The sequence below is a fragment of the Mastomys coucha genome, unplaced genomic scaffold (genome assembly GCF_008632895.1).
Source record: "Mastomys coucha isolate ucsf_1 unplaced genomic scaffold, UCSF_Mcou_1 pScaffold13, whole genome shotgun sequence".
In the NCBI taxonomy this organism is placed as follows: Eukaryota; Metazoa; Chordata; class Mammalia; order Rodentia; family Muridae; genus Mastomys; species Mastomys coucha.
Window position 1 is genome coordinate 62,518,229 of NW_022196895.1, and position 7,075 is coordinate 62,525,303.

Below are 7,075 nucleotides of genomic sequence, written 5' to 3' on the forward strand. Positions count from 1 at the left end.
GCTTCTCTGGCTTCTAACAGCCCAATCTCATGTAGAGCCACAAGACTCCATTCTCAGTAATCAGTAAGGAGCGATATACTTACAGAACTGAGAACTTCTTTGTCTAAAGTTAGTTTTTTTTTTCTGGTAGTGAAATGAACTTCCACTGAAGTGTTTTGGGGTCTGCTGGTCAGCTTTTTGTCAACCTGACACAAACCCTGATCATCTGGGAAGAGATAACCTCAACTGAGAAGATGCCCTTATCTGATAGGCTCTTTGGCAAGTCTGTGGGAACATTTTCTTGATTGGTGATTGATGTGGGAAGGCACATTTTATTGGGGATCAGTGCCATACCTGGGCATGTAGTCTTGGGTTTTATAAGAAAGAGGCTGAATAAGTCATAGTAGCAAGACAGTAAGAAGCATTGCCCCATGGCTTCGGCTTCAGTTCCTGCCTCCAAGGTCCTACCCTGACTTTCCTGAGTTGAGGTGACAGAGGACTAACTAAATGGGAAAGGACCTATGCTGACTGTGATGACATCATTAGGGAAGAAGGAAGCCTCCTGGTACAGAGATGTTCTCTCTGCTTTGCCTCCCATCTGCTGTGGGGTAAGCTGCTTTCATCCACCGTATGCTTACTTGCCATGAAGTTCTGCCCAGCACTTCATGGCAAGCAACGGGGCCAATTGACTATGGACAGACACTTCTGAACGTATAACTCAGAACCCTTCATTAAGTTGTTTTCATAGGTTATTTTGTCACTGCAATGAATTACACCAAAAAACCCAAACAAACAAAAAACTACCAACTATACCCCTGTTAAAAGATCAGGCAAAGTTGAGTTGTATGACCCACAGCAGACACTTGCTGGGCTCATGGTCTAAGTACCAACGGAGCCAGAGCATTAAATCTTGTTTGTGAACCATGACAAAGCAAAGAAACTGTCTTGAAGTAATAGGATGCTACATTATTCATATTGGGCAGGTGATGATTTCAGGATCTCAGAGTTGTCAACTCACAAACATTCCTAATGGAATTCTTCCATCAGCAAGAGTTTATTACTTATTATATTTGTATAGACAATAATACTCACTGTTCTAGTTAGGGTTATTATTACTGTGATAAAACACCATGATCAAAAGCAGTTTAGGGAGGAAAGGTTTTATTCCATTAACAGTTCCATATCATCATCAAAAGTAGTAGGAACCTGGAGGCAGGAGCTGATGCAGAGACAGAGGCAGGAGGGATGCTGTTACTGGCTTGCTGCCACATGGCTTGGTGAGCCTACTTTCTTATAGAACTCAGGACCACCAGCAGAGAGATGGGACCACCCACGATGGGCTGGGCTCTCCCCATAAATAACTAATTAAGAAAATGCTTTACAGCCGGATCTTAAGGATGTATTTTTCTCAACTGAGGCTCTCTCCTCTCTCATGACTCTAGCCTGTGTCAAGTTGACATTAAATCAGCCAGCGCACACACTGAAGATTTCCTGTGATAAACAATGATATGTACACTGAGGAATTCAAGAGTAATGCTTACAGAACTGTGATTTATAGTGTGATATTACAGTTGTCGGTGTAAGATGGTGCTAAATTGATGTCACTTGAATTATTAACTATGCCAGAGCTTAGGGAAACCGAGGAAGGCCAGGAAGACTCTAGCAAAGGGAGACATTTTCACCCGTACTTTGCCAAAACTTCTGTCCAAGCCTGTACTTCCCCTCTGAGGGCAAAGCGTGTTAGAAGCTCTGTCAGTTCCCTTGCTGGAGCTCTTGACATTTGACCCAGGTTTCCTTCTACATTCTCACAGCTTCTTTTATTTTTTCTCATCTCTTGTAGCTCTTTCGCTTCTTGGAAGCTTCTCGTTCTCCACAGTCTCTTCTCTCATTACTTGGCATATATCAAGGTTCTGGCTCCATATGCTCTCCCCCTGACCCCCAACCCCCGGTCTGACTGCCTGCTACCCTCTTGCTCCCCTATCATGCATTCATGGTTGGGATTGAAATCACCTGCCCCACCCTCCTGACCTCTCAATTCCCTCCCTCCAACTAGAACCACTTGACCTATGTTCTACTGGACATATCTAGCTTTGTGGAAATTCGAAAAACACTTCACTGTATCCTAAAATGGGACTTGGTCTCAGTCTGCTTCCCTAGCCCCTTCTTATTCCCCAGTGGTTTGTTTGTACTGCCCTGCTAGTATTTAGGCAAGGCATGAGGAGAGTGCTTATTTTCTGATGTTATTTGAACAAACCATAAAGCCCACTTGCTTCCAACTATTTATTTTACGTTTGGGGCTTATTCAACTGCTGAATTCCCAGATCCTCTCATTTGCTTTGTTTCTATCACAACAGCCTGGGGTCTTTTAAAATGTAAACCATCCTAAATCTTAGCATCAGAAAGGTAGAGCCACTTGCTCTGGTGTATACAGAATAGAGCAATCTGATTAGTGGGCAACTAATCATGACTGACCAGCTTACAGTGTTCTATCCATAGCTCAATGCTTTCCATCCCATTTACTCCTCATAATAAGTGAGTAACTATTACTGTACCATTCAAGTGAAGAAATGGAGGTACATCAAGTCTGAGCAATTTCAACAACATCCGCATTCTGCATTACCTGGCAGAAAATGGTTAGAATGGCCATCTAGCTACAAAACATGTGCTTGCTTCATAGATTACACTATCCCCCCAAAAGAAGAAAACCTTGACAGAAGACAAGACAGGGAGACCAAGGTCTGTAGAATGACACACATCTCAGATGCTATTGGGAAGCAGAAAGACAAGAGCTCTGTGAAGTCAGGATTCAATCAGAGAGACGTTAAGCCATCTGAATCACTGGAGCTCTTGAGTACATCATCTTCACTGAGTCACGACCAATTAATTTCAAAGTTAAGTAAGTGTTGAGGACACCAAGACACCATCTTGTCAAGCATGGTGACATATTTGGTTGTGTTCTATATCTGAGAAGGAAGGCTGTGTTTGACAATATTTTAATTTTACTCACAGGGCTGACGTGATTAATGGTGGTAATATGTGCTAAGTGATTAATACAGCATTGAACACCACATTAGTGTAAGAGTAGTGAATATTAATAGAGGAGGCCTGAACAAAGGCCATATACACAATTAATGATAGCCAACTTTATCTTTGGCGGTGACTGCATTAATAGTCAGAGCACAATGAACTGCTTGAGACTCATCCAAGACTGTCTGCAGGATGAACGGAGAAAGTACTGCCTGTTATTTAACTACTTCACTGAATCAGCTCAGTGCTCAATAAAATCCCACTGAGTGGGCAGCTAAAGTACCAGAGATTCATTTTCTCATAATTATGTTGGGCACCAGTTCAACATCGTGATGCCTGTAGAGTTGGTTTCTGGTGAGGCATCTCTTCCCTGGTCACAGAAAGGTGCTTTCTCAGAGTGTCCTTACGTGGTAGGGAGGATGCAGAACTCTCTACTTTTGAGAACACTCATCTCATTAGATCATGCTCTACCCTTTTGAACTTATGTAAATTTATCACCCTTTTACAGGTCCTGCTTCCAAACAATCACATTTGTGATTAGAGATTTAAACTATGGAGTTTGGAGCAAGGCAAAAGAGTTGAAATCACACTGAAATTAATATGGAAGGCAAGGACTTCTTGCCACAAAGAGGTAAGTAAAGATCTGGGTCCCTGGGGATGGCGGGGCTTGAATTCTAGCTCTGTAGGAGAAAGACCTTTGACCTTCCTCCTTTAAACATCTCCTAGGCTTCTAAATGCAGAAGTTGACAGCAGTGCCTGCTTCACAGGCTAAGGTTAAATGAATGAAAAAAAAAAGTGCAGCACGTACCATAACACCTGTCACTTTGACAAACTCTGGGAATGCTAGCTGTCACTTTTTTTTTTTTTTATTGTTGTTGTAGGGTAGATTTTAGCTTTGGCCTAAGATAGTCCACATGTTACATACTAGAATTTTGAAAACAATATGCAGAGTGTTGGAGGAAGTAGGAATTGGCATCAGGGAAATATTGCATGGGACAAAGAATTTATTTAAAGCGTAAAGGTCAACTTGTTTACTTCTTTGTTCCTAAGAAGTAAGAATAGATTGTTGAAAAGGGAAAAATGGATTTTGCTCGTAGCTGCTTGTTTGGAAAATGTCAGCCTGATGAAGAATTTACAAAGGTGCAATGACAATATATTAATTATATCTTGAAATATGCAAGTGTTGGTCAATGCTTCAAAGTGTGAAATCATGGGTGAAGTAAAAGTTTCTCAAAGGAGCCTAATTAGTCATATTTTAAATGAAAAGTCTGAAAATACAATAGCTGTAAAAACAAAATTTTAGGAAAATTAAAGATGTTATTAGGATATAATTGCTGGTATTATTCAAATTATGGAAAGTTTCTGCTTAAGCCAGTGCTGCCTGAAATAGCTCAGAAGGATACATCTGGGGGTGAGGAAAGTGGTTTTCAGGCAAGAATTATATCGGTATAACATTATGTGAATGACTGAAGAAGATAAGTTGGAACCACAAGGCCATCTTACCTAGAAAGCCACACCCAATCATTTCCATCACTTGCCTTCATTGGATGCAGATCATTAATTTACTTCACTCTCGAAAAGAATGTGTTAGGCTCTGTATTTTCAACAGATTGGTGGTAAATCCACAGAAATAGTTTTAAAGCATCTTGACATGTAATAATTATTCTCACTGGGCCCAGTTGCTATCTCTTCAATTAATACATCACATTTCTGATAGGACAATGCCCTAATACGACGTTTACTTAATTTACTTAGGGATTGGAGGCAGAAGAGACAAGACAGAGAGAACCAGGGTTCCTATAGCTTAATAGTGTGCATGCATGTGTGTGTGCAATCTAGTCTAGAGAATCTCTTATGGATAGTCATTGCCTAGGTAAGTTTAGGGTGAGTGGCTAGCAGAAGGCTAGCTTAATCTGGGAAATCTCTCACAGGTACACAGGCTTATTTCTTTGGTGGGGATCTTATCAATTTGGCAATCAACTACTTAACCACCATAGTCTTATGTCCTCTTGTTTATTTTTAATATTTTTTCTTATTGAAAATAGATTTTTTTGCCAAGCAGTGGTGGCGTACGCCTTTAATCCTAGCACGTGGGAGGCAGAGGCAGGTGGATTTCTGAGTTCAAGGCCAGCCTAGTCTACCGAGTGAGTTCTAGGACAGCCAGGGCTACACAGAGAAACCCTGTCTTAAAAAAAAAAAAAAAGAAGAAGAAAGAAAGAAAAGACAAGAAAATAGATTTTTTTTCATACAATATATTCTCATTGCAGTTTTCCCTTCCTGAACTCCTCTCAGGTCCTTCCCACATCCCCTCCCATCCAAATCCACATCATTCTTCCTCTTTATAATTAGAAAACAAAAAGAAGTATAATAATAATGTTAATGATGATGATGATAATAATAATAATAGGCTAGTGAACTAGTTCAGTGGTTGAGAAGATGTATTGTTCTTGCAGGGGACCTGAGTTCGATTCCCACTACCCACATTGGGCATCTCTTTATGCACCTGTGCACACACAGTGTGAATAAAAATGCTTGAAGTGCAGGTTGTGTTTGGCTGTGAACAGGACCTGGAGAGAATCTCTGTCTGCAGAGACTGGTTGGGTTTTCAGTACCAAGGAGAGATCAGAATTTTTTAGGTTTAGAGACTAATTACCTTACCTTGACTTAGTTTTAGCTTCCGAAACAGCCATTCTTTGCCTCACTCTGTATGGGAACTAACGTCTTGTGATCCTAGATATAAACCCCGTAGAAGCTGTTGACTTAGAAGTGACATCTTGTGATAATAAATAAAAATCTCATGGAAGCTATTTTCTTAAGAGGACCACTAGCCTCTGCTAAACCAAGAGCTAAGAATGCCATCAAATATCATCTTAAGCCTATAGATAAGCTTCCCCTGTCTTGATGTAGTGAGCTCTCTGGTGTACCCACAATGTATTTTAAAGTGGCCTTGGTTTATGACTTTCTTTGTTCTCTAAAAGTGTAAATCTTTATGAAATTACTTCTATGTTGGAACAGAATTTTCGGTAGCCTAAATTCCCAAGCCATGACTACTCAGAATGGATGTAGAACAAACCATCTCTTAGTCCCTTTAAGACGAGAGCTGTGGTTTTTATGTTAACAACAACAACAGCCCGCAACAACTTTCATATGGAACAAACTGCTGAGAAACAAAATGAACTTACACTAAAGTCTGCTGCTTTCTTTCCTTCTCTTGGGAGCAGATGTGCATGTGCCTTTGATAGAATGGATGAGCATTTTCATTACATCTTTGTTTCCTGACATTCCAGGCTGCCATAACCCTTTCAGAAGCTCAGTGGCTTCATGAAGCTCACTAGCTTTCCAAAGGACCACATTTTATTTCACAACCTCAAATTACCTCTGACTCAAGTACCATCTGTTCCCAAATATTTCCTGTAACCTAGTGCATTAGGTCACTACATCCGCTATCACCAACTTCTAGGTTGGCGTTAGGCAGAACATCATCTCCCGAGAGTACTTAGTGGCTAGCAGCCTGCCAAATCTCATAAGTGCGTTTCGCATTTTAAAGAAATGCAGCAACAAGGCAAGCTGACACATATTCATTTCTGGGTGATCATCATAGAATTCCTGGGATGGTAATAAAGAATGTTACAGTTTTGGCCACATAGAAGAAGTTTTTGAGATGAGAGTGGCAAATTAGATACCTCTCCCCACACTTTTGAATTAGATACCCCTCCCCACACTTTTGAATCAGAATCTCAGGTAGCCTTGCTGGTCTCGAACTTATTTTTAGTTGAGGCTGATCTTGAACGCTGATGCGTCTCTCTCTGCCTCCCAGGTGCTGGGCTTACAGGTGTGTGCTACCATGCTTATCCAGAAGGAAATTCTTTATGATTACATTTTATATTTCATATGAACTCCAAGGCTGTTAACTCTTTCACTGCTCAAATCAGGCTGAAAGGGTGGAATAGAGAAGCAAACTCAATGGTTCATCATTCAGCCAGTTTCTTTTTTTTATTAGATATTTTTTAAAAAAAACTTTTATTGCATTATGATGAGAAAAGTTACATGATTTCAATTTATCTGAATT